The sequence below is a fragment of the Callorhinchus milii genome, unplaced genomic scaffold (assembly GCF_018977255.1).
Source record: "Callorhinchus milii isolate IMCB2004 unplaced genomic scaffold, IMCB_Cmil_1.0 Scaffold2, whole genome shotgun sequence".
Lineage (NCBI taxonomy): Eukaryota > Metazoa > Chordata > Chondrichthyes > Chimaeriformes > Callorhinchidae > Callorhinchus > Callorhinchus milii.
In genome coordinates this window covers 102,243,312-102,269,380 of record NW_024704743.1, presented here as the reverse complement: position 1 = coordinate 102,269,380, position 26,069 = coordinate 102,243,312, and the positions used below count along the sequence as shown (strand labels likewise).

The following is a 26,069-nucleotide window of genomic DNA, read 5'->3' as shown; positions in this document are numbered from 1 at the left end:
TTGGAGTACAGATGGAGGGGGAGGAAAATTCTGAAAATTAGAAGCTGGGGCATGTTAGGAATATAGGTGCAAAAGGAATCCATATAGATCATTGTGGACCATGGCATATTTTAACCCCATTTCCCAACGTTTCTTAATGCCTTTACTTTCCAAGTGTATGTCTATCATTCTTTTAGACATCCTAATTGATTCTGTCTTTACTGCCTTCCAAGACCATGGACACCACAGCGTTTAAGCTGAAGCAGCATTTCTTGCAATTTCATTAAAATGTGTTCTTGGGACTGACAAATGTGCTGAAAATGTGGAGTTGAGATAAATCAAAAGTTGTACACACTTGCTGGGCTGAATGGCCTTATCACAATCTTAAAATGTCTTAATTATTCCAATCGCCTGCTACACTATGGTGAACAAGCAGCTTAACCAACCTGCAGCATGCACACAGTATGTACTGCAGTACGTAGCAACAGTTGTGGATTGCTGCCCTGTAAACTTGCTTTTCACTATCACCAAAGTTCTTTTCTGCCTTTTTAATTCAGTTCAGAAGATCCCTGCCATGTGGACCACTGCACAAATGGGTGAACTTGCTTGGGGGTAAAATTAAAGCGAAAATCAATATAGAATTAATGAAAAGTAATTTCAACATATTTGGAGAGTTTAAATCCTCAATAATTCATGCCATTTATAATGTCGGCAGTCTTACAAAAAAACTGCACAAGCTTTGAAAGGGTTTGCTACACAAAATGGGAATGATTTATAAATATTGCCACCATGCACACTTCATTTTGAACCTAACCTGTTTTGTTGAATCTAACCTGTTCTAACAATATGTTTTAATGGAACTTATACTGTTCAGTCAGTGCATCTTACTGTGTCTTGCTGGGCAAGACAGAAAAAGATGAAATTCCAGCAGGATCTAAATTCATCTACAGTTGAATGTTCCTGAATCCACAGTCATGGCATTCTTTAAAAAAAAACTTTTTTGTTTGGTCTGCCAGATGTCTAACACATGCGGAAACCCATCACCATGCTTAAGAGTATCCAAACCAAACTGAGAATTCCATTCTTTCCACCCAGACATAAAATTCCAGAGATATTTATTGGAATGGAATGCACACTCTCTCCCTGGAGGGACACATCCTGCTTATCTAATTTTGGAGAGTATAAGGTGCAGACACGAGAGCCAAAGCTTGGAGATCCTAGAGTGTGCAGTAGAGTATTGCTGGAGTCTAACCAGCTAAAACAGCATAGCTTGCCATTGATAGCATTGTCTGGCAAGTTTTCATGCTGCTTGTCCAGCTGAGACCACCCAGCCCTTCAGTGTTTTGGCTTGAGAGGTTACTAGAAGCTGAAAGGGAAGAGTTCCTGCCCCCAGTGACTGGTCTGCGCTTCCATATCCTGCTGATAAGCCAGTCTGGCTCTGCTGTCATCAGTCGTGCCCTGGAATATTGTGGACTTGTCTCAAGAACTAGATTATCAAGACCACCACAGAGGATTGGTTTGATTCTGACATTCCTTTGCTAAATATGCCACATTGGAGGCAGTTCAGCTCCAAGGATACCCTGCTTACCTTCCCCACCTCCCCCACTTTGCTCGCAAAATAGGTCATAAATTGCCAAAAAGCACAAACTCTCTGAAATTAGCTTGTCTTGCTGGCTGCCTGCCAAATATGTTGCGGAGCACTTTTATCAGCTGTTGTGTCCCCTCCTTCGAGCACCTTACCCTCTACCATCCCTTCAATCTTTCCGTTAAAATTCTCCTTGCTTATCGCCCCTCCCCAAGCCCTCGCCCACCTTTCTCTCCACCCTTCTATATTGTCTCTGTCTCTCCTTTGAACACCTGCTCATCCTAGGCAACTTCAACATGTACGTCAACCCCTCTTGCTCTATCTCCACCTACTTCTCCTCTCTCCTCTCTCCTCTCTTCTCCCAAAATCTCCACTTTGCCACACAGGTCCATGGCCACCCACCTGATCTGGTGATTACCCGGGGCCTCAGCATCTTGGACCTCACCATCACCATCAAAAAGCCACCTTGAACTGCTATTTAATCTCCCTTCACTCCTCAATCCCTCTCCCCACCGCCACCCAATTCAATCTCCTACCTTCCCTAGAAAAAAATCTCCCCGCACTCCTTCTCCGCTGTCCTGGAGTCTTCTGAACTCCTCAGCCTCTGGCCTTCCTACCTCACCGATTTATCATTTTTGGTCACTCTCCAACACAACTCTCTCTCCGCCACTCTCAATGCTCTTGTCCCCCTCACCTCCCGAACCACCTCCTATTTACGCAAGTCACCCTAGTACTTCAGCCACCACTGCTCCCTCAAGGCACATGCACCTGGCTCAAATCTAATTTAACGGTTCATCGGCAGATCTGGCTGCACCACATCAAAACTTACTGCTCCGCCGTCACCTCCGCTAAATCATCCTTATATTTCAACATAATCTTGGAGGCCAAGGACAACCCCAGGCTCCTCTTCTCCACCGCCAACCGGCTCCTCTGGCCACCATCACATGCCTCGCCCATCCTCTCCTCCAAATCTAACCATGAGGAAATGCTGGATTTCCAGAAGCCCAAAATCGAGGGTTCCACTCAGCTGCCTCTTCCCTTCCAACTGCTAACCCCTCCTCATCTCCCTCTCACACTCTGACTCCTACCCATCCCTCCCTCCACACTTTTGAACCTGTCTCCTCCTCCTCTGTCACTATCATTATAAACCATTTGAAACCGACCACCTACTCCTTCAACCTCATCCCTACCCGTCTCTTTACATCCCAGGTCCAACTCCTTACCCCTCTACTCATGGACCTCATCAACCTCTCCCTGTCCACTGGTTCCCACCCACTTAAAAACAGCCATCATTATCCCTATTCTCAAAAAACCTTACTTGGACCCAAAACTGCTCTCAAATAACCACCTCATCTCCAAACTCCTTTTCCAAGGTCCAGGAATGAGTTGTTGCTTCCCAGCTTTGCTGCTTCCTCTCCCGTCACTCCCTCTATGAACCCCTCCAATCAGGTTTCCATGCTAACCACAACACAGAAGAGGCCTTGGTCAAAGTGACAAATGACATTTTGTCAATCTGTAACCAGGACTGCCTCTGTGTCCTCATGCTCTCTGCTGCCTTTGATACAGTTGACCACTCTATTCTCCATCACCACCTCTCCTCTCACCTCAACGTTCATGGCGCTGTCCTTCATTGGTTCAGATCTTACTTTTCACAGCATCTCTACTTTGTCTCCACAAATGGTTCTCCTTTAGCCCCCACACTGTCTCAAGTGGCATTCTTCAGGGCTCTGTCCTTGGTCCCCTCCTCTCCAATATCTATATGCTCCCTCTTAGTGAAATCATCTACAAGCATGGGATCAACTTCCACATGTATGCGGATGACACCCAACTCTATCTCTCTGCCTCCACCTTTAACTCCAGGACCACTGCTGTCCTAAAAGAATGTTTGTCAGACATCAAGTTCTGGGTGAGAGCTAATTTTCTCCAGTTGAATGTCAACAAGACCAAAGCTCTCCGGATTGGATCCTGTCACTGCCTCCGCAGCTCAAGCACTGGCAACATCACTATCATGATCCATGGTTGCACACTCCACCTCACTGAGTCAGTCCAGCACCTTGGTATCTTGTTTAACCCTCAACAATCCTTTCTACCCCACATCTGTGCCATGACCTGTTCTCCTGTCTCCCACCACCACAATATCACCCGGATCCACCACTGCCTCTCCCCTCAAGTCACTGAAATCCTCATCCACACATTTATTACATCTAGGCTTGACTACGCTGCCAACTCCCTGCTTGTTTGCCTTCCCAACTCTTCCCTCCATAAGCTGCAGATCATCCAGAACTCTGCAGCTTATGACCTCTCCTGCACCAGGCTCGCCTGGCTCTACTGGCTCCCCATCCCCCAGAAGTCACGGTTCAAAATCCTCATCCTCACCTTCAAGGGCCCCCATAGTCTTGCTCCTTCCTACAAAAGTGACTTGCTAACCCATTTCAACCTGCCTGCTCCCTCCGCTTAGCAGGCTCCAGCATGCTCACATTGCCTGCCCAGCCAACACCACCATTGGCGGTCGTAAATTCAGCTTCTCTGATTCCAACCTTTGGAAGTCCATACCACAGTCCCTTTGTCTTGTTCCCTCCCTTGCTTCCTTCAAAGCATGCCTCAAGACCCTCCTCCTCGACCGTGCATTTGCACCCTCCTTCCCCTACCCTCCCTGCCCTCCCATCCCCCCTGCCCCAATCCCAAATCCTGCTCGGGTCCAAATTTCTGACTGTCCAGCATCTTGGGAAGTCCTCTCAACATGAGAGGCACTTTACAAATGTTAAATTATTGTTCCATGTCCTGTGTTATGATTAATGGTATTGAAATCAGGCAATGAGAATTGGTATGTTAGCGATTCTTAATCACTAAAAGTGTAGAAAGGATGCAAGGTGTGCCACCAATCTTCAGTTGCACAAACATTCACAGTAACGTTGCATTACAAAGCAAGCTCCATTCACCATTCCACATTGTAGCCACTAAAATATAGCCAAGTGCAGGTGGAAGTGTTAGACTTACATACAAATATCAGTTGTGCTGATGCCAAAAACGGATGACAATTGGAGTAATTATTTCATTGCTGCTTTCTCATATCTGGAGCATGTTAATTTTTTTTAAAAAAGATATGTTTTAATGACCAAAACTATTTCCAATTGCAAACTAACTACAAAAATATAATAGCTTTGATCAATTTGAATTGTTACTGAAAGCAGGCAGTTTAGGAGGAAATAGATAGTCCAGGAGGAAGAGCATCTTGTATGCTTATGGCTAAGAATTTTGTGAAAGTAGGCAATTTTATTGGGAACCATTTAGTTATGGAGACCCTAATCTGTGCTGAAATGAAGTGTGCATGGACCACAGTGTGATACCGAATTAAATCCTTCAAAGACTTCACATGGGTGAAATATCAAAATTTAGACACTGATAAATGATATGACAGAAAGGTAATTTGGAAAATTCAGCACATAATGGAAATGTTGCCAAAACCCATTAATAATACTAAGCCCTGCTCCAGCAGAGCAGACATACTTAGTACAGTTGCATTATAATTTTATCGTCCCCTCTGGGATCCTGTCAAAAGAGTATTACTAATACTGAGATGACGCCAGCAGCGTTTCTCATGATCTTTATTCAACTTGCTGTATTTATTCTTCTGTAATATGTACAAGATTCCATCTCACCTTCTTTTTCTGTCACATGATGCTGTGTTGCCTAATTATCCTCCTTCACAGTGGTTGTTGGACCCTTGACGTCCCTTCGAGTTCGCGAGCATAGATGTTTCTTGATGGCTGTCACAGAGGGGAGTCACATTTCAGCTAATACCCTGAGGTCGTGAGTTTGAACTTTCTCCCTCGTGTTCCACCACAACCCAGCAGGTTATGATATGTATATGACTTGGCAGTCGTGATATGAAATAAGAATTGAAACAACAAGAAATACACAAGTTAAATACCAACATCAGACTGTGGCAGTGGAAGATGGAAATTTGTACAGACATATGTAATTAAGGAAGATTATAAACCATACCATAAAGCCCTATGAACCTGGAAAACAAAGTATAAATTAAAAGGTACTTTGAAAAGCAGTAACTGTCCAGAAGTAGGTATGAAAGGCTTTGCTTTATAACATCATCAGAAATCCTATTTTGCACCATTGCTTCATAATATATGCCCAGCCAGCTGTTGGTCATCAATTCTGATATCTCTTCTAATATGATTTGTGATAAAGATACCGTCCTGTCCAGTTAAATAGGTACTGTGTGAGACTCAATAAGTTATTGTGCATCTTGTCAACGTACGGTCAGGGACAGCGAATGAACAATTTTATCATAGCAATTTGTTCACAGAATGCCATGCATGATTGCATCAGCTACTAATGGTTGCCCAAAGGTAATATTTCATATTTTATGGGAGTGGATCATAAAATGTTCTGATGCTTTGTGGAACTCATCTTATGCCGATAAAATTGTGTGTTTTTTTGCTGGCCTTTAGTCAAATCAATTTTCTTTAAAGCATTTTGTGGGATAATCTAGATTTGGAATAAATGCTTCTTGTTGTATGTTAAGAGCATATGACTTCCTCTCACCTCAGGTAGCCGTGCTTTGTTTTAAAATATTTCTCACACAAATGATAGTCAGGGAAGATTGCAATGATAATTTTCCTGAGTTGTCGAGTTACTTTAATTCTGTATGGCATAAGTTTCATTACAACACAGTAAAAATGCCAGCAGCAAGCTTCACCAGCTGACGATGGATGGTTGCAGTGCCTTTGCATCTGATTGTTATTCATGTGATGCACTCTGCTTTCATCAGCCATATGATGAACCTGTTGTCTATTTGTTCTCTCCTTTACTTTCCGACCAGCATTATTAAGTCTCTTCAGTGCCTTTCAACATGTTTTATATTCTCATCAGTACACCTTCAGTTCTCATTTGTAACCAAAAGCTGTTCATCTTCTTCCTCCTAATGTGATTTTTGCGGTCTGCCTCCCTCTAACGCACAGTTCTCAAGCTTGGAGCCTTCTATACAAAAGTGTTATTGCACAATGAGGTATATCAGACGTTAATTTGGCTGGGTTTTTAGAAAGGTAAAACTAAGCAAGTTTTTTAAAATAATTTTAACTTACTCAATGCTACAAGTTTAACTCATTAAATGATACTTTGGTGAGCATAGCTGTGCTGTGCTTGGCTTACTTACTTGAAGAAATACTAATCCTGGTACAATCAAAATCAAATTACAATAATACTGATAGTAATATCAATATTATTGATAATAATATATCATCAATAATACTGATGCTAATAATTGTTGTATTTGAAGCCGAGTGCATGACATCAACAAATCTTAAAGCGCATCACAGGTAATTGTTGTTAAATGTAACAACTGTGTGTTTGTAATAATAAATCTTGCATTTGGTACAGTACTTTATTACTTCTCAAAGCGCTTAACAGGATTTACTGTGGAGTCCTGTAGCTCAGTGGTTAGAGCACTCGCTTAGCAAGCGAGAGACCTGAGTTCAATTCCAGGCAGGGTGAAACCTTGGGCAAGTTTCCTTACTCCACACGCCTAATAATAATCCCTCCAAAACAAAACAATAATAAAAAATTGGTCATTTTCAATCCACGACTGTTTGTGGGACATTGCTGTGCGCAATTGGCTGCCGTGTTCGCCCACAAATATAGTCAATTCACTTTACAGTGTGTTCTGTGAAGCGCTTTGGGATGTCCTCCTGACGTGAAAAGCGCTATATCAAATGCAAGGATTATTATTATTATTATTACTGTAGAGTGGAATGGCTACGTATGTGGTAGACCAATGTGGCAACTAATTCCCACAAATAATTATCAAGTGAATCATCAATTTTATCTGGGGATTGTTAGCCAGGACAACTGGAAAAACTCCCTTCTAATTTTTGAATTGTGTCATGGAATCTTTAACAACCTGCTGAACAGGCAAAACAGGCCTTTGATTTAACAAATCACCTGAAGCATAGCACCAATAATAAAACGCACCCACAGAATTGTATTGACAGATCAGCTTATACTGTGAATTCCAAGTCACAACTCATTGATTCATTCATTGTTATGCATGGGGAATGGAAAATATCACACTGGTGAACATGGGTTGCTCTTCTGTGATTTGGCTGAGGCCCTTTATTGGGACAGAATAGAGTTTTGTTCCAACCAAAGTGTACCTGACCTGAGATTGTTTGATGTTGTGACTTGACAGTACACAAAGTGGGACAGTGTTCCCTTTCCTACTACTTGATGAGCACAATCTGTCCTAAGTATATCAGATATAGTACCTTGCTGTTTGCTGACAATTACTTGTGATAAGCATTCAAAAGACTAGCTTTTAGATTCAGCATATGAATTCATGAAATTGCAGTTCAAGATTCACATCTGAAACCACAGTTTGGTTCACAAACCTCCTGAGGCCACTTACCATGATTTATGTACCACACAACTAGGAATAAGGATAACTTCTCACCTTTACATTTCCAAAGGCCTAACACAGACACCACTGGTTCTCGGGTAATTAGATGTAGATTGGTAGACCTGACAAGTGTACCATGGAATACAGAATACAGAGAGATCCTTACACAACACCCCTCATCCATCCCAGAAAGTGTTTATAAATACAGTCTTGTCACCATTGGATTAGCATAGAAATTTACAGCAAATGTCATCAGCCTATGACGACTCTTTAAAAGAGCATCCATTCAATCCTATTTACCTGTCTTTTCTATATACCCCCCAAATTCTTCCTCTCTAGATATCCACATGTTCCCCCTAGGATGCCATTCATTTTTGTCACAGCTCTATCCACCTGCCTTCCCAAATGTAAATATATATATATATATATATATGTTAATCCACTAGGTCTTTCTGCTCTCCTACTCCTTTTAAAGTGTCATAATTTAGTGTACAGTTGATTTATCTAATCTTCCTCCCACAATGTTGAACCTGACGCATTTTTGCATTAAATTTAATTTGCCATCTCTCTGCCCAATCTTCTAGTCTGTCTATATCTATGATTGTTGCTGCTCTTCTTATTTTTGTGTAATTAGCAAATCTAGAAATTATGCCCTTGATCACTGGAATTCAGATTATTTATATAAAAGGTGAAAATCAGTAATTCTAAAATGGACTCCTGGGATGCCACAATTTACACCTTCTTTACATCAAAAGCCTTCTGAAAATCCATACACACTGCACCCACAGCATTATTGAAATCTATTCTCTCAGGTATTTCTTAAAAAAACTCTAATAAGTGTGTCAAGCACGATCTGCCATCCTCGACTCCAGGACCACTGGTGTCCTGACAGAAAGTCTATCGGACATCAAGTCCTGGAAGAGCTAACTTCCTACAGTTGAAGGTCAACATTACTGATGTCCTCCTGATTGGCTCCCGTCAGCTACTCCACACCTCAGGCAGTGAGGGTCACCATCCAGGGATGCACATTCCACCTTACTAAGCCAGTTCAGAACCTTGGCATCATGTTTGACCCATAACTATTCTTCCTACTACACATCCATGTCACATCCTGCTCTGCCTTTCCACACCTCTGCAACATTGCCCGGCTCTGCCATTGTCTCACACTGCAGGCCACCGAAACCCTCATACGCACATTCATAACACCTAGGCTTGACTACGCAAACTCCCTGCTTGTTGGCCTCCCAAACTCCTCCCTCCATAGGCTGCAGATCATCCAGAACTCTGCAGCCCATGCTTTCTCCCGCACCAGGCTCTGTGACCCTATCACCCCCATCCTTGCCCGACTCCACTGGCATCCCATTACACAGAGGACACAGTTCAAGATTCTGGTCCTCACTTTCAAAGCCCTCTATGGCCTTGCTCCCATCTAACTCTACGACCTTCTAACCCCTTAGCAACCTGCCTGCTCCTTCCGCTCAGTGGGCTCCAGCCTGCTTCATGTCCGCTGCCTAACCTGCCCCACCATTGATGGGTAGGTCTTCTCCCACTCTGCCCCCACCCTCTGAAACTCCACCTCACAGTCCCTCCTCCTCACCCCCCTCCCTTGCTTTCTTCAAGACTCGTCTCAAGTCCCTCCTCTTTGACCATGCCTTCGGTCATCCTCCACGACCCCCAGCTCGGGTCCGAAACACTGAGTGTCCAGCACTTTGGGACATCCTCCTGATGGGAAAGGCACTATACAAATGTAATTTTGCTGTTGTTGCTGCCTTTAACAAATCCATGCTTTCTTTAATCTACCCATGTCTTTCCAAGAGATGATTAATGTTATTCTGTACAATGGCCTCTAAAATGTTGCTCAGTATGCATATTAGGCTAACTAGTCTATAGTTACTTGGCTAATCACATTCTCCCTCTTTGAACATAGCTGATAACATTATTTAAGTAGTTTGAGACATTCTTCTAAAATGATGGATGCTGTACAAATGTAAATTGAATAAAATGTATTGTAATAGCACCCTCCAATTTTCTGGCAATACTTTTGTATCCAAGGTTGTTCGAAAGATTGTACTCAAAGCATTTAATTTTCCATGTCTATGTTGCCTTGAGCTTCTTGACTGCTACCATCGGGCCCTGGTGACTTATTGACTTTGAGTTGTATATTATTTTTCAGTACTAATAAAGTGCATTTATTTTTAATATTATTTCCTTTTCTATCTTTATCCCTTTGAATTGGTGAACCCAACAATGTGATCCGGCATTATATCAAATGCAAAGATTATCATTTTATTATTTACTAACTGAACCTGGCTGCAACAGTCCACTATGAACTTCCTTGGTGGATTTTATACAATGGTTAATTGTATGTTCAACCCAGCAGACTGACATGCACTGGATATTGTGCTTAGCCGATAGTGAAGTTATTATTTCTGGAGCACTAATGTTGGTTCAATACCAATATGCTGATGCATCATGTGTTTTTCAATGACCGTAATAATGCTGCTGGTAAGACTTCTGACTGAAAGCAAGTGGAAATCATACAAAATGAATCAGATTAGCTAACTGAAATAACCCACTTAAACTGCCTTGATAAAACGGGTGTTATTACTACTGGCATTAAAGCAGTAAAAATGTCAACAGGAAGAGAAACCACCAGAAATAATAATAATAATAATAATCTTTGCATTTGATATGTAGAAATCAATGTTTTATGCAGAATAGACCAGACTTGCTTGTTAAGGGTCTGAGAACTATATTTTCCAGAATCGATGAGTTTAATGCCAACTCACAGTCAGTTCCACAACATCACTCAGGGGCGTAAAACAAAACTTCCTGGTGCTGATGTCAGGTCCAATGTGGGTTAACTAAGCAGTAAACACTTCTCTAAAGGACTAAAACCATCAATTTAACTAATTATTGAAGGGCACATCCAATCCAGTTCAGTGAGTATTTGTATCTGGCCATTGGAGCCAGACTCAAAGCTATCACTGCATTAATCTCCATCTGTGTTAAGAGGTAAAAAACCTAATCTCTCCACAATTTGCATTCATCATGGCAGAAAGTGTATTTCAGCAATATAGAAGGAGAAAGGGAAGAATCAGATACGGAGAGTACCTTTCTACTAAGGGATTATCAGGCACACTTTCACTTCCTGATTTGTCTAAAGAACATTTAAGGTTTAATCTTGTATTTTGAGATTCAAACCTAGAAGGAAGGTTTTCATTGAGCTTAATAAACTGATGGGATCTTATCTTTTAAAACTGGATTGCTGACTACTGAAACTCCACCTTTAACCTGTAAGGACATGTTTTAGAAAATCTTTGTAAATTTAATCTGATTTAATAATTTTGCTTTTTTCCTCTTATTCACTTTCTTCCCATTCTCTGTTTTGAATTAATGTTTTTATTTGAATTCAGTATTTTTTCTATCAGATCTGATCTATTTGTCCACAACATTTGTGCAGAGGAGGTTCTAATCTAATTCTAATGAAACTGATTTTTCTCTCACTGCTGTCGTGATACAGTACTTCAAAATCCTCTCCTTTGTTAATCTCAATGATAGTTCTCCAGGTCAACAATTCCCTAGAAAAAAATTGTTCATTCATTTCATGGACGTTTGTGTGGACATTGTTGTGTGCCAAATTGGCTGCTATGTTTGCCTACAAATATATATGTTGCAGTAAACCCTATGAAGCATCAAGAGGTGTCTCAACATTGCTATATCAAATGCTAGAATTATTATTGTTAATATTGTTAATAATTAACAATCAGCAGTAAGTTAAGAACCGGTTGGGCCAAAATGATTTATGACTAGTTGGGAACTATAATAATAATAAAAATACAAGACCGTGTCTGCCTATTCAGGAGGACATTAAAAATCACATAGTACTGTTTGAAAAATGAAGGAAGTTTCTCCTAGTGTCCTGGCCTAAAAATGCTCAAATAAAATAGGACATTCACTTCATAGTTGTGTTTGTAGAACATTGTGTGCAAATTGGCTGCTGCACTTACTTACAAATACACAGTTGTTACACTTTACAGTAAAATCCATAGTTTATGAATATGGTTAGTCAACCGTGCTTTGCTGCAGATTCTGTTACCTTGTAGCTGGTAGGCAAATATATCCTGTGGAACTTGTGGTAGCTTTGTTGACAGCATGGAGTAGCTCAGGCCATGAAGGAAAGCTAACCTTCTAAAATGTAAAATACGCCAAAAAAAAATCAGATTTGCATAGAACAGCAATAGGGTGACAGTAATAATAAAACACTAATTCATGGTTTGTTGGCCTTCCAATTTGTCGTAGAGTTCACAATTGAATGAGTAAGTAGTTTCTGCTCATAGTCCCTGATTCACTTTGTACAGAATTGTTGATTATCATCACCTGAAGGAAAGGTTTCTTGCCCAATGATCCCCCACAAAATATTGTTTTTTTTATTTCATGGCTCTTTGAGGGACATTGCTGTGCACAAATTGGATGTGTATGTTTGCCCTACAAATATCCTCTCACTTTATGGTAAATCCTGTAATGCGCTTTGAGACATTCTTCAGGTATGAAATAAGTTATATAAAATGCAAGGATTATTATTTTCACTTTTACTGAGTTTGTTTTAAACCCTATGCAATTAGTTGCAAAATAAAAACAATAAGAGATTAAATCAATCTAATGCTGTGCGCAATATTGTTTGATAAAAAGTGGTATTGATTTTCGGTGGCGATTTGGAACGTGTGTGTTTACTGTAAACTGTAGCCTTATCTTACACCTGAAAATCTCTCAGATTGAGCTGTGAGGTTTCCAATTCCTTTAAAACAAATATTAAATCCTATAGATTTAAATATACATTAGTGCACACAAAATAAGGTTTCTGCCCCAAGTTGCAAATTTTCTTAAATTATGGGTTGTATAGAAATTCTACAATCCCTGAAGCATTGGCTGATAGGCAGTTCAAATGATTTCTCATTCTGTGTTCAGGTACGTGGAGTTACTGCTATATTTCAGGTTTCTCTTTAAATAATTTTACTGCAATGTTGAAACATTGAGTCCTCATTGCAATAGACCAGATTAGGTTCAGTGATCAATGCTCATTTTCGGGATGGACCATATCACCTGTATTGATTTAATTGCTTCTTAAGTAATTCAATATTGATCATTCACAATTAACTTTCACTGCAAAATCAAACAGACGGAAAAACCACTCAAGGTTGACCTGCTGCCTAAATTCTAATTTTCTCCCTGTAAAGCATTTTTTCTGTTGTAACATACAAAATTTAAATTGCAGGTAATGAAAGTCAGAGGACTCTCACTGGATGCATTTTGCTTCTTTGAATTTTCAGTTATTCATTAACACACTCAGATGATATATTAATTAGGAAATCGTACATATTTACATTTTCAAAAACAATTATTCTTTATCTACAACAACAATAACTTACATTTATGTAGAGCCCTCCATGCCAGGTGGCATCTCAGAGTGCTTAACAATGGTGGAGCCCAACGCTGGGCCAGGCGCAGGGGGAAGGTGACTGTAGGCGCAGTCGAAAAGGAAGGTCTTCAATTACGACCTGAAGATGGGGAAGGAGGGGAGAAGTGAAGGGGTTGAGTGAGGCAATTGGTACTGCTGTGGGGAGGGAGGAGGTTAGAGAGATAGGGGGGTGCCAAGTAATGGAGGGATTTAAACACTAGAGTGACGATTTTGAAGTCAATCTGCTCTGTGACAGGGAACCAGTGGAGTTTGACAAGCACTGGAGTAATCGGGGTACAAAGTTTGGTGCGGGTGAGAATGTGGGCGGCGGAATTTTGAATGAGCTGGGTTTTGTGAATAGTGGAGGAGGTGAGATTGGTGAGGAGGGCATTAGAGTAGGCCAGCCGAGGTGACAAAGGCATGGACAAGGGTTTTATCAGCTTTTGGGGTGAGGTATTGTCAGAGACGGGCAATGTGGTGGAGATGGAAGAAAGCGGTGCTGGTCAGGGACAGGAGGAGGGGGAGGAAGGATAACTGGGGATCGAACCTGATGCCTAAGTTGCATTTGGATTCAGAGAGTTTTAAGGACAGGTCAAGTAGGTTGAGGAGGTTCGAACCATGGGACAGAAGACATCGGTGGGAGCCAAAGAATGTGGCTTCCGTTTTGTTGACGGTTAACTGCAAGAAATTTGGACTCATCCAGCTCCTGATGTCCGACAGACAAGCTGAAAGAATACCAGGGGACTGGGGTCGCAGCTGGAGGTGGAAAAGTAGAGTTGAGTGTCATCTGCATATATGTGGAAGTTAACCGCGTGTCTGCGGATGACATAACCAAGAGGGAGCATGTAGATGAGGAAGAGAAGGGGGCTAAGGATGGATCCTGCAGGTGACTGGGTGGAAGGGCAAAGAAAAGCCATTTGCAGAAATGTAGTGCTGGTGGTTTGTAAGGTAGGACTTGAACGAAGCAAGTGCGGTCCCACTGAGGTGGATGCTGGAGGACAGGCAGTGGAAAAGGACGGCGTGACCGACTGTGTCAAACGTGATGGAGGAGTCCAAGAGGACAATGAGGCAGAGTGGGTCCTGGTCACAGATAGAAAGGATATCGTTTGTGACCTTCACGAGCGCTGTCTCTGCACTGTGGGCAGGGCGGAAACCGGACTGGAGAGGTGTGCGCGAAGTTGATTGGCAATAACACGTTCCAGAGCTTTGGCAAGGAAGGGCAGGTTTGAGATAGGGTGGTAGTGGCCAAGATTGGAGGGATCTAGGTTATGTTTTTTAAGGAGGGGTGTGATGACCACTGTTTTGAGGGTGTGTGGGATTGATCCTGAGGAGAGAGTCTGGATAATAGTGTATGTCAGCAGTGGGCAGAGGAGGGGAAGCTTAGTGATCAATAGTTGGGTGGGGATGGTGGCGAGGCAGCAAGTGGTGGATTTCATTGTGGGAATGGTGGATGAGATGGAGGAAGGAGAGAGGGGGCAAAAGAATGTAGGGATGGGGGCCATGGTAGGAGTTGTAGCTATTACCTACATAATAATAATAATAATAATAATAATAATAATAATAATAATAATAATAATACATATGTAGCTTTGTAGATACATTGATCTATTCTAAGTCCTTCATAATTATCCTCAGCAGTCAAAATTGTATATGATGAATTATTTATCTTTGTTACTGTGGTACAGCTCTGAATTTTCACTCTTTGAGTTCTCACCCTATCAGTCACAGAAATGAAAGCACAGTAGGGTTTGTATTTATGCTACCTTTTCCACTAGAGCTATCTTCAAATCCCAATTGCCTGCTCTTTCCTTGTACCCATTTATATTATTCATAATTATAATGCTGGCATTTGTATTGTGCCTCATCAAGTTGAAACCAGCATCACATTGATTTCAGTAAAACGTAATGACTCTGTATCCTTAGGTGAAAACAGCAGCTAATTTTGCACACAGTAAATATCCCTCAAACAAACATGATGTGAATGATTGGCTAGAAAACCGGGAGAAAGTCCTTTCTCTTCTTGAATAGTGCCATGGGATCTACAGAATCCACCATAACAGGTATATGGGACCTCAGTACATTGTTTCATCCGAAGAATGACACCTTTGCCATGTGCAATGCTCATCCAGGGTTGTACTGGTGCATCATTACCTTAAAGTCTCATCGTAGGGTTGGAATCGTCTGACTCAACAACAACTTGTATTTATATAGAGCCATTCACACAGGGCAGCGTCTCAGAGTGCATAACAGTGGCAGAGCCTGATTCTGAGCCAGAGGGAGGGAGGAGGTGACAGTAAGCAGAGATGACAGTGCTACCAACTGAGCTAGGCTGACACCTTCAAATAATTATAACATTCCTTTTTAAATGTCGTTTTGGTCTATGTTTCAATATCTACTTGTGGCAAAGCACATGTTCTAATTGTCCTCTACATTGAAATATTTCTTCTAACTTAGGATTGCGGCATATCCCCCAACCTGACAAAGCCACTGTTGGTGCCCAAGCCTTCAGAAGCTACTGCCCTCTCTCTGAACCTCCATCCCTTTACCTATCAGTCTCTCCTCTCATGTTCTGTCTTTAAATCTTGTCTAAAAAAAATGATATCTGCAGCTGCTCTTACGGTTACCTCCTCTTGCTTGCCATCTTTAAGTAATCTGAGACCCTACCTTTGTGAAGGGTGCTTTAAATCAAGTTGCATTTGAAAGCAAGATAAGCTGTGGTGGTTAAAGGACCTGTTCATTGTCTACTATTTTAAATTACGAAACTTAAATGGGTGTGCATCTCCTACACAAATAATATGTTTTCACCTATACTTGTCCAGCACTTCAAATAAATACATCAGTTCCTGTGCAAGCAATGTGTGTCTAGAATTAAAACACACTCAGTCCCTCTCCTTTTGTGTTAGGATTGGGGTCTATGGTAACTATGAATGCTGATTCATGACCACCTATCTAGACCGAGGCGTTATTTAAGTGAATGTATTGAGGTCACTTATTCCTTTGTTTCAGTTGAGTCAGGATCACAAGTATGGGTGGATGGAACAGTCAACAAGCTATTACAAAGAGTAGCTATTCAGGAAATGCTAGCTTTTTTTGGTTAGCCGACCGTCTGACACATTCGGAAACCCATCATCATGCTTAAGAGTATCCAAACCAAACTGAGATTTCCATGCATCCCACCTACACATGGAAATCCCAGAGATAGATTCTTGGAATGGAATGCGCACTCTCTTCCTGGAGGGATACATCCTGCTTACCTAATTCCGGAGAATATTAGGTGCAGGTTGGCATCAGCCAAGGCTTGGGGTCCCCAGAGTATGCACTGGGAGCTATTGCAGTTCAACCAGCTAAACTTGGAATTGATATTGCTGTCCAGCAAGCTTTCCCGCTGCTTGTCCAGCTTTGACCACCCTACTCATTAGGGCTTTGGCTTGCAGGGTTAACAGGAGTTCAGTGGAATGACTCCATGCCCCCAGTGACTGGTCTGCCCTTCCAGGTCCTGCCGATGAGCAATGCTGACTGTGCTGTCATCAGCAGTGCCCTGGAATATTGCGGACCGGCCTGACTCAGGAACTGTGCGTGTCTGAGTGCTGATGATAGCCCACATTTGGCTCAAAGATTTCAATGGATGAGAATGTTGTGGCTTCACAAGACACTGGTTTAAAATAACAATCATTTATTAAAATGTAATTCTTAATATGGACCTTATTTTTCTGCAGTCATTCTCCCAGCTCTATTTGAAGATATCTATTTACTTTGTATACTTGCAATGGTGTATGCTAACAATATCGGACTTTTCACATCATGGAGGCATTCCGAAATGCTTCACAGGATTTACTGTAAAGTGAAGTGACTGTTTATTTATAGGGGATGGCAGCTAAATCACCTATAATGCACTGCAGTGTTCCTCAAACAGCGATAATATGCATGATAATTTTATTTAGGGGGCTGTTGCCCAGAACACTTTCCCCATCTCCTTTTGAGTAGTGCAATGAGATCTTTCGCATCTACCTGGACCTTGGTTTAATATTTCATTTGAAGAACAGCATCTCTGACAATGCAACTCCTCGTACTACATTCATAGAATCATAGAATTACACAGCACAGAAGGAGGACATTCGGCTCACCCAATTCAATCCCACTCCCTTGCTCTTTCCCATTAGCCCTGAAACTTGTCCTCCCCAAATAATTATCTACTTCTCTCTTAAAACCTGTTATCAAATTGGCTTCCACCACTCTTTCAGGTAATGCACTCCAGATCCGAACAACTCGTTGTGTAAAAACATTTCTCCTCATCTCCCCTCTGTTTCTTTTAACAACTATTTTAAATTGATGTCCTTGGGTTACCGAAACCACCCGCTAGTGGAAATAGTTTCTCCTTGTTCACCCTATCGAATCCCCTCTATAATTTTGAAAACTTCTATTAAGTCTCCTCTTAACCTTCTCTGCTCCAAGAAGAATAATCCTTGCTTCTCTAGCTTCTCCTGATAACTGAAGTCCCTGATTCCTGGTACCATCATGGTAAATCTCCTTTGGACCCTCCCCAATGCCTTGACATCCTTCCTAAAGTGTGGTGCCCAGAACTGAACACAGTACTCTAGCTGAGGCATAACCAATGTTTTATAAAGATTCATCATAACTTCTTGACTTTTGTATTCTATGCCCTTACCTATAATGTCTAGTATTCTATATGCTTGTTTTAACAGTTTTATCCACTCTTCCTTCCACCTTCAAAGATTTACTTATATTCAAAAATTTACTTAGACTGTCAACTTGGACTTCCTCAGAAGGTTGAGTGCCACAAACTAAACTAGGCTGACACACATAATGATCAGCTAGTAACTATCCTCCTTGAGTTGGCTCCAAGTTGACATGCGTGGCAATGGAATATCAAAATCAAGTCACCCTAATGTGCCAATTTCAGTGGTTTGGTTCCAATACCAATTGTGGTACTCCAGGGCACTGCTGGTGACAGACCAGCCAGGCTTCCTATTGGGCAGGACTTAGAGGCAGACCAGTCACTGAGGGCAAAGATTCTTCCCACTCAGCTTCTGTTAATCCTGAAACAACAACTTGCATTTACATAGCGCCCCTCATGCTGGGTAGAGTCCTGGAGCTAGGACCACCCTACCATAATAGACAAGCAATGGGAATCTTGCCAGAGGGTGCCAATCTGCAACTAATAATCTCAGAAGGGAAAGGGAGATTCCCATGTGTAGGTGGTTTGGATACTCATAAGATTGGTGATGGGTTTCTCCATGTGTTAGACACCCAGCTGACTAAGTCAAAATTAAGTCCGCTTGGCTCAATCAATAGCGCATGTGCTTCTGCATCAGAAGGTTGTGGATTCAAGCTGCACACTGGGACTCAACTCATAGTCTTGGTGGACAATCAAGTGCAGTTTTGCTGCTGTCATCATTTCAGATGTTAAAACTAAGCTCCTATCTGCCTGTGTAAGTAGATTTAAATATCCCAGGAACCAATTTGAAAAGAGATAAGAGTTTTTCCTTGTCTCCTGGCCAACAGTCCTTCAGATAAATTGCTCTTCACTTTTTGACAGCAAATAACCAAAACAGTTTGCATTTGTATCATGCCCCTCATTCAGGGTACTGTTCCAGACCACTTGACAGTGGCAGAGCATGGCATAAGGGAAACTGGAATGACATCTGAAGGTCAAAGCTGGAAGTGTGATAAATGTCTCATAAGTGAGATAGTTCATTCAAATTTGTTCAATACTGATTTGGGTCTTAATCATTGCATTATATTAGAATATGAATCTATAATTCTTGACATCCTTCACATTCCTGTACCTTTCATTCTCAGGGGCCAATTGAGCTTCCAGTTATATTGCCATGAATTGATTGAAATGGAAGAGTAGCATTAATGATCTGAAGGTCTTTGACATGGATGTGGGCAGATTCAGTGTAGTGAAATGAAGAGGCGTCAGAGAAAACTATAAGCCAGATAGAATCGAGATTAGACAAATTACGTTTCCAAGTAATGAACTTTGTTTGGCTGCCAGAAACTCATGTTAACAGGCAATTGGGAAAAATCATTGTCACTTGTGTGAGTGTACACAAGCAACCTTCAAATGTCAGTGAATGTAAAAAGATCCAAAGCAGGAGGAGAAGCCAGAGGCAGAAGTAAATGTGCATTAGTCTTACAGAAGGTAGGAGGGAATAAAGAAATGGACAGCTGGAAGGAGTTATCCTGGGAGGCTAAACCATTAGATCACGTTGATTTAAGACATATGGGCAGCAGTTTTAATGATGTTTTATAGTTGTAATAATTGTATCCATCCAAAGAAACACTTTTAATGTACTGAGGAGATTAGCCTGGATTATAACTCGGACATACAAGGCTTTTAAAAGGAGCATCTGTAAATTGCATCTGCTATGAAGAAATAGATGAAAGATGCGGGAACACAAGCTGAGACCAGAGGAACGCTGATGATTGTTCAGTGCACAGTTACTTTTGAAGAATGCTTTTGTTAGATTATTTATAATAATATCTAGTTCAGTAACCTATGTTTGTCTAAAATGTTCACAACTCCCTATCCTACAGTTTCTGTCAATTTTGTTGTATCCATTTCCTCATTGGAACAAATTTAGGATCAAATCTGTATATTTGAGTAAAGTAAAGTCAGTTGTTAGCAAATATGATGGTTATTAATCTTACACTGAGTTCGCTTTGACCGTGCCTTCAGCTCCCCTCTCGACTTTCTACCCCCTCCTCGCTCCCTCCCTTCCCTCCCTTCACCCTGACCATTTCTCCCTTGCTCGGGTCCTGACCCAACTGTACAGCGCCTTGGGACGTCCTCCCGATGTGAAAGGCGCTCAATAAATGGAATCTTGTTGTTGTTGTTGTTCTAATTTGTGGGATTTCTTGGTAAAATAATCTTTACAGTCAGTATAGCTTTTTTTACGTGAAGAGGACATCCCAACGGATATACATAGTATATACATGTTATATCCTTCGTAAGTAAAGTATATTCACAGGATATATAGTAAAGTGTGACGACTGTTGTTTTGTATGTGATACATGAAATGTCATTACCCAGGAAATGTGATTCTCATGAACAGATCTATTAAGGAATACCAACTTAGACTTCACTGACGTTGATAAAGTGTTGAATATGGAAACAATATTGATACTGGCATGTGGCAACCAGATAAAATGTGTTATGACATAAATACTCTTTTCAGCAGGTCTGCCCAAGTATGTCACTCATAATTGTTAAACTTGAGTTCAGAAGAAATCTTGCATATGGACAAAGTCTTGTCAGTCCAAGTGATCAATGGGGGAGGGCTATTCTGGCAGGATAAGATCAAATGGGCCAAAGGGCTTACTCATCTGCACCAGTCTTGTGATTGTGTGTGTTTTGATCCTATGTGTTTGGGAGGCATTTCTCAAGGTAAATGAGGATAAAAGGACATTCCTCAAACTCACTATTCAGAGTTGGCAAGACAAGAATATACCCATGTTCAGCAGGCTCCAATCTTAAACAAAAAAGCAATAGTCACACCTGGGAAGAGCATGGATTTCATGCCTCTTTGCCAGATAATGGACTGAAAATTATACAATCTAAAAAATTGAAGTTGAAAAGTCATTCTAGTGAATAAAGTCCTACAATAAAAAAAACTCACACTGTATAAAAAATAGTACTGATCCCAAGGTGAATGAGGTTGCTACGAGAAACCATTCTTCAAAAGCCATAGTCGTTCTCAGACTCAATCATGCATTAAAGTAGTGGTCATAAAGAATTGTAAAGTATGTCCTTGTCATAACTATCACTGGTGGAAGAAATTAATACAACTGAAGGATCCTGAGTGAGTTGTTTTTGGCATAAGAATGATGCATTGTGGCAATGCATATATTATTCCTAGCTTTGCCAGTATAAAACATATATTTGTAATCATTTTAATATTATAGACCATTATAGTCCAACTGCCATTGTCCCCCACCACCAACCCCCCACCCGCCCATGCGTTTTCCAACTAATATGTGATAGACAGACATTTTATCAATGAAAATAATTGAAGTTTTTTTTCATTGAATGTTTGATGCTTTTCCACTGGATAGATATAATATCCACCACATAGCACAATACTTAATATTTGCACACAGTTAAAACTGAATTCAACAATTTGCCGAATTCTGGACTCTTGGAAATCTACACAAATCAAGGTGCAGGGGAAATTTCTCGCCTTCAGAATTTACTACATTTTTGAATTCAGTCTTCACCATGAAGTCACTTAATACAAGTTCTAAATGAAAGTAACAGAAAAACGGCTTCAAAATTAAGAATGTAGTTAACGATTTGTCAAATTATGGAAGCTTTAAAATTCTATTTTAATAAGGTAAATCTATACTCAAGTGGAATTTCTCCCAATAGATATTTTAAAATGATATGGTAATCGATCAAATCCAGATTGAGGTGAAATGTCTTCTAATGGATACTTTAATATAATAATAATAATTCTTGCATTTGATATAATGCCTTATCACTAAGCTCCATTAAATGCAATGTTAATAGAGTAAATCTAGATGGAATTTCTCCCAACTGACACCCATGCAGATCTGCGTTTTCATAAGTGTTAATTGTTACAGTATTTGCTGCTTCTTCTGGGGACATCTGAATGGAATTTAGTTCCAGCTCCAGGCATAAGATACTGGATAGAAAGAGCGAAACTAGAATCTTCCTTTATCTGTCAATTGAAACATCCTTCACATACCAATATACCACATACCAGGATACCAATGAAAATTGCATTTAATATTTCACTGAAGTACCACGATTATCTGCCTTATAAATACTAATTTCCATAGAGATCAAGCCATGCATAGCAACAGACAGCTCCCCAGACTGATTTTCAGAGTACATCAGATCTCACTGGTGAGAGCTCTCAAATCACATTAACTGTGCAATCGCTCAGCATTCATTAGAGAACCATCATTCACAATTCAAATTGATTCTTTAAACCACAGAAACATTAAACTTTTTTTGCAGTCTAGTAGTTAGTTATCAATAACTGTGCACCACAGAGTATTTAGACATTGCTGTAAATTCCAGGAATGTCATCCTGGCTTAGCTGATACACTCTTGTCTTCGCACCAGAGTGGGGTTTAAATCCCATGTCAGGACTTTTAGCTCATAGTCTAGGTTACCTCTCTAATCCACTCCTAAGGGAGCGCTACATTGTCAGAAGTGTCATCCTTCAGATGAGATGTCAAACCGAGGTCCGATTTGCCTGGCTAAGTGGACAATAAAGATCCCATGGCAATATTCAAAGAGAAGGATGTTTCTCCCAGTGTCTTGGCCAACAATCCCCCGGATAGAATTAATCATTCATTTCACGACTGCGTGTGAGACATTGCTGTATACAAACTGGCTGCTGCATTCACCTACAAAGTATCCAGTCACTAAACTTCACTTTGTGGAGTCCTGTAGCTCAGTGGTTAGAGCACTCGCTTTGCAAGCGAGAGACCTGAGTTCAATTCCAGGCAGGGCGAAACCTTGGGCAAGTTTCCTTACTCCACACGCCTAATAATAATCCCTCCAAAACCAAAAACAATAATAAAAAANTTGGTCATTTTCTATCTACGACTGTTTGTGGGACATTGCTGTGCGCAATTGGCTGCCGCGTTCGCCCACAAATATACAGTCAATTCACTTTACAGTGTGTTCTGTGAAGCGCTTTGGGACGTCCTTCCGACGTGAAAAGCGCTATATCAAATGCAAGGATTATTATTATTATTATTAGTAACATCTTGTGAAGCGCTTTGACGCATCCTCCCAATGTGTAAGTTTCTATATCACTTGCAAGGATTATTTCACAATTAGTGATAGTTTATGAACACCTTAATAACTTGCTCTGGAATCAATTTCCACCATTTTATACTGTTTTGCTCCATTTGCTGGGACACAGCTAGTTAACCATTGCTCACAAACAGGTTTTCAAAAAACCTTTAGAGGTGCACATATTTGCAGTAAAATAGTTTTATTGCTGTTCCACCCACCAGTACAAACTGACAAAAAATTATATAAATTGCTAATTTTAGAAGAAAAATAGGAAGAAAATAGACTATCAGTTTTTTTATATATTGGCTGAAATAACAAGATTCAAGCAATTGTAACCAGAGAGCTACCTCATGAACTTGACCCCATTAGTATTAAGGATAAATGTTCTGCATCAAAAGAGATACAGGTTCTATAGCCTAAAGCATGTTCCAGCCATCCTGGTTCAGCAAGTTGCATGTAATGAGATATGTGAATATGTGCGTGAAGGGACAGAGTTTTAGATGATAAAACTGTTTCGGAGAAGAGTCTCAGAGGCAGGAAATTCAAGTTACTTCCAAATTGTGGTTCCCCCAGGTGAACAAGATTTCTAATGGGATACCCTATAAATCTCTTCAGAAGACCTGCAATTTGGACCTCTATATCTGCCAGCAGTTATACGCTTGATATATAGGAGACATCTTCTTTTAAGACTGAAGAGCTCTAACTTGTTTAATCGCTGCTAATAACTAATTTCTCTAACATTCTTATTGCTCTCCTGTGTACTGTGTCTCAGGTCAGGGCAGCCCACTGTGTTGCAGCACTCAAGGTGTAGCCTGACCAGAATACTGTACAGCCTGAGTTTAATGTCTGGTGATCTGGACTCAATTGCATTGGCAATGTAGTCCAGCATCCAGTTTATCTTGTTTATTGCCACCTCACACCGATTTCACATGGTGAGCAATGTGTTAACTCATATCCCTAAAACACATTTGCCCCCTTCCATTTTCTATCCTTCTATGCAGTATCTATGTTTCTTATTTTTATTTCCCATGTAATAATCCTTGCATTTGATATAGTGCCTTATCACGTTTTCCAGACATCTTGAAGGGGTTATTATCCCCTGAAAAGCGCTCCATCAATCAACTAACATCCAGGTTCCTACATACTCCCAGGTAAATAGAGCCATGTGGAGTAAGGAAACTTGCCCAACGATTCACCCTGCCCAGGAATCAAACCCAGATTTTCTCGCTTGCAAGACAAGTGTTCTAACCACTAAGCTACAGGACACTATATGTAATACTTTGCATTTATCTGTATCACACTTCATTTGCCAATTATGAGCCTATGTGCATACCCTATCTAGCTCTTTTGGTAAAACCTTTCTCATCTGACTCCACATTTCTCCTCAACTCGGTTTAACTGCAAATTTATCTATCTTACACTTGAAATATTTATGTATCCAGGGTCATTAATATTTACGAGGAAAACGAGGAGTCCCAGTACAGACTCTTGAGGCACCCCACTTAATACTTTTCTCCATTTTCACCTCGCTCCCCAAACAAATATCCTCTGCTTCTTGCCTTCCACCAATTCGGAATCCATGTCCATGTCTTGCCCTTGATAATAATAATCCTTGATTTGATATAGCGCCTTAACACATTATTGAAACATCTCAAACTGTTTCACAGAATATAATGTAAAGTGCGTATTTTGTGAGTGAAACCAGCAGCCAGCTGCACGGAGCAGTATCCCACAAACAGTTGTGGATTGAGTGATCACATTCTTTTTGGGTGGGGGTGGAAATTATTAATTATTATCTCCAGAAATTGATCCGCCAATACGTTCTGCCAGAAATACCTACCTTAAATGATTTACACTTACAATGGGAAAGATATAAATTCACTGTTAGTCAGTGCTGGAAGCTTGGTGTACACTTTGGGGTTTGATTTCTGGCTGGATGAAACTTTGGGCAAGTTTCCTTATTCCACTCGTCTCTATTTACCTAGCAGTAAGTAGGAAACCAGTTGGTAGTCAATGGTTGAATTACGTTTCCGGGGGTAATATTTCCTTCAAAAAAAAATAATAATTTGGTCACTCAATCCATGACTGTTTGTGGGACACTGCAGTGCACAATTGGCTGTCGTATTTCGCCCAACATAATATACAGTCAATTCGCTGTACAGGATATTCTGTGAAGCGCTTTGAGACGTCTCGAAGATGTGATAAGGCGCTATATCAAATGCAAGGACTATTACAATTATTTTGTAATAGCACAGGTCCATGTTGAGTAAGCCTATGCACATTCCAACAAGAATGCTCAAAACACTGCACTATTAAAACAATTATGAGGTACTGTTGCTTTTAAATGCTTGCTTTGCATTTGCATTTCACTCTGATACAGTTGAAGTTGATACACAAGAGAGTAATTGTCTTAATTGCTGCTCTAGAAATAATTATGAGAAATCTATTTCTCCTGTGTTTTAGAAAACTGCCTACTTGCTGAAATATGTTGGTACTTAATGCAACAAGATACAGACCACATAGCTCTGTGACTGAAACATTTTCAATCCATTAAAAAAAAGGATTTGTCCTTAGATGCTTACAAGTTAGGTTGACATGTTCTGCAGCAACAAGTATTGGATTGGGTGTGCATTTATTGTATTTTTTACATTCTCCTACATAATATACAGTCACTTCACTTTATATTAAAATAAACCCTGGGTTTACCGGACTTCGGGGGTATCTGGAAACCGTACGGAGCTAGAAACAGAAACATTTTAAAAAATTGTCTACAAGCCGAGTACATGCCAACTCCCATCAGTCCACTCCACTAGCACTCCCCCTTCTCACCATGCTC

General features: G+C 40.7%; 1 non-coding gene across 1 annotated transcript; it reads left to right on the top strand.

The window, feature by feature from the left end:
- The first annotated feature begins 7,003 nt into the window (after positions 1–7,003).
- On the top strand, positions 7,004–7,075 carry trnaa-agc. Its single transcript has one exon. It is a non-coding gene; the product is annotated as a tRNA-Ala (tRNA).
- The last annotated feature ends 18,994 nt before the right edge of the window (positions 7,076–26,069 follow it).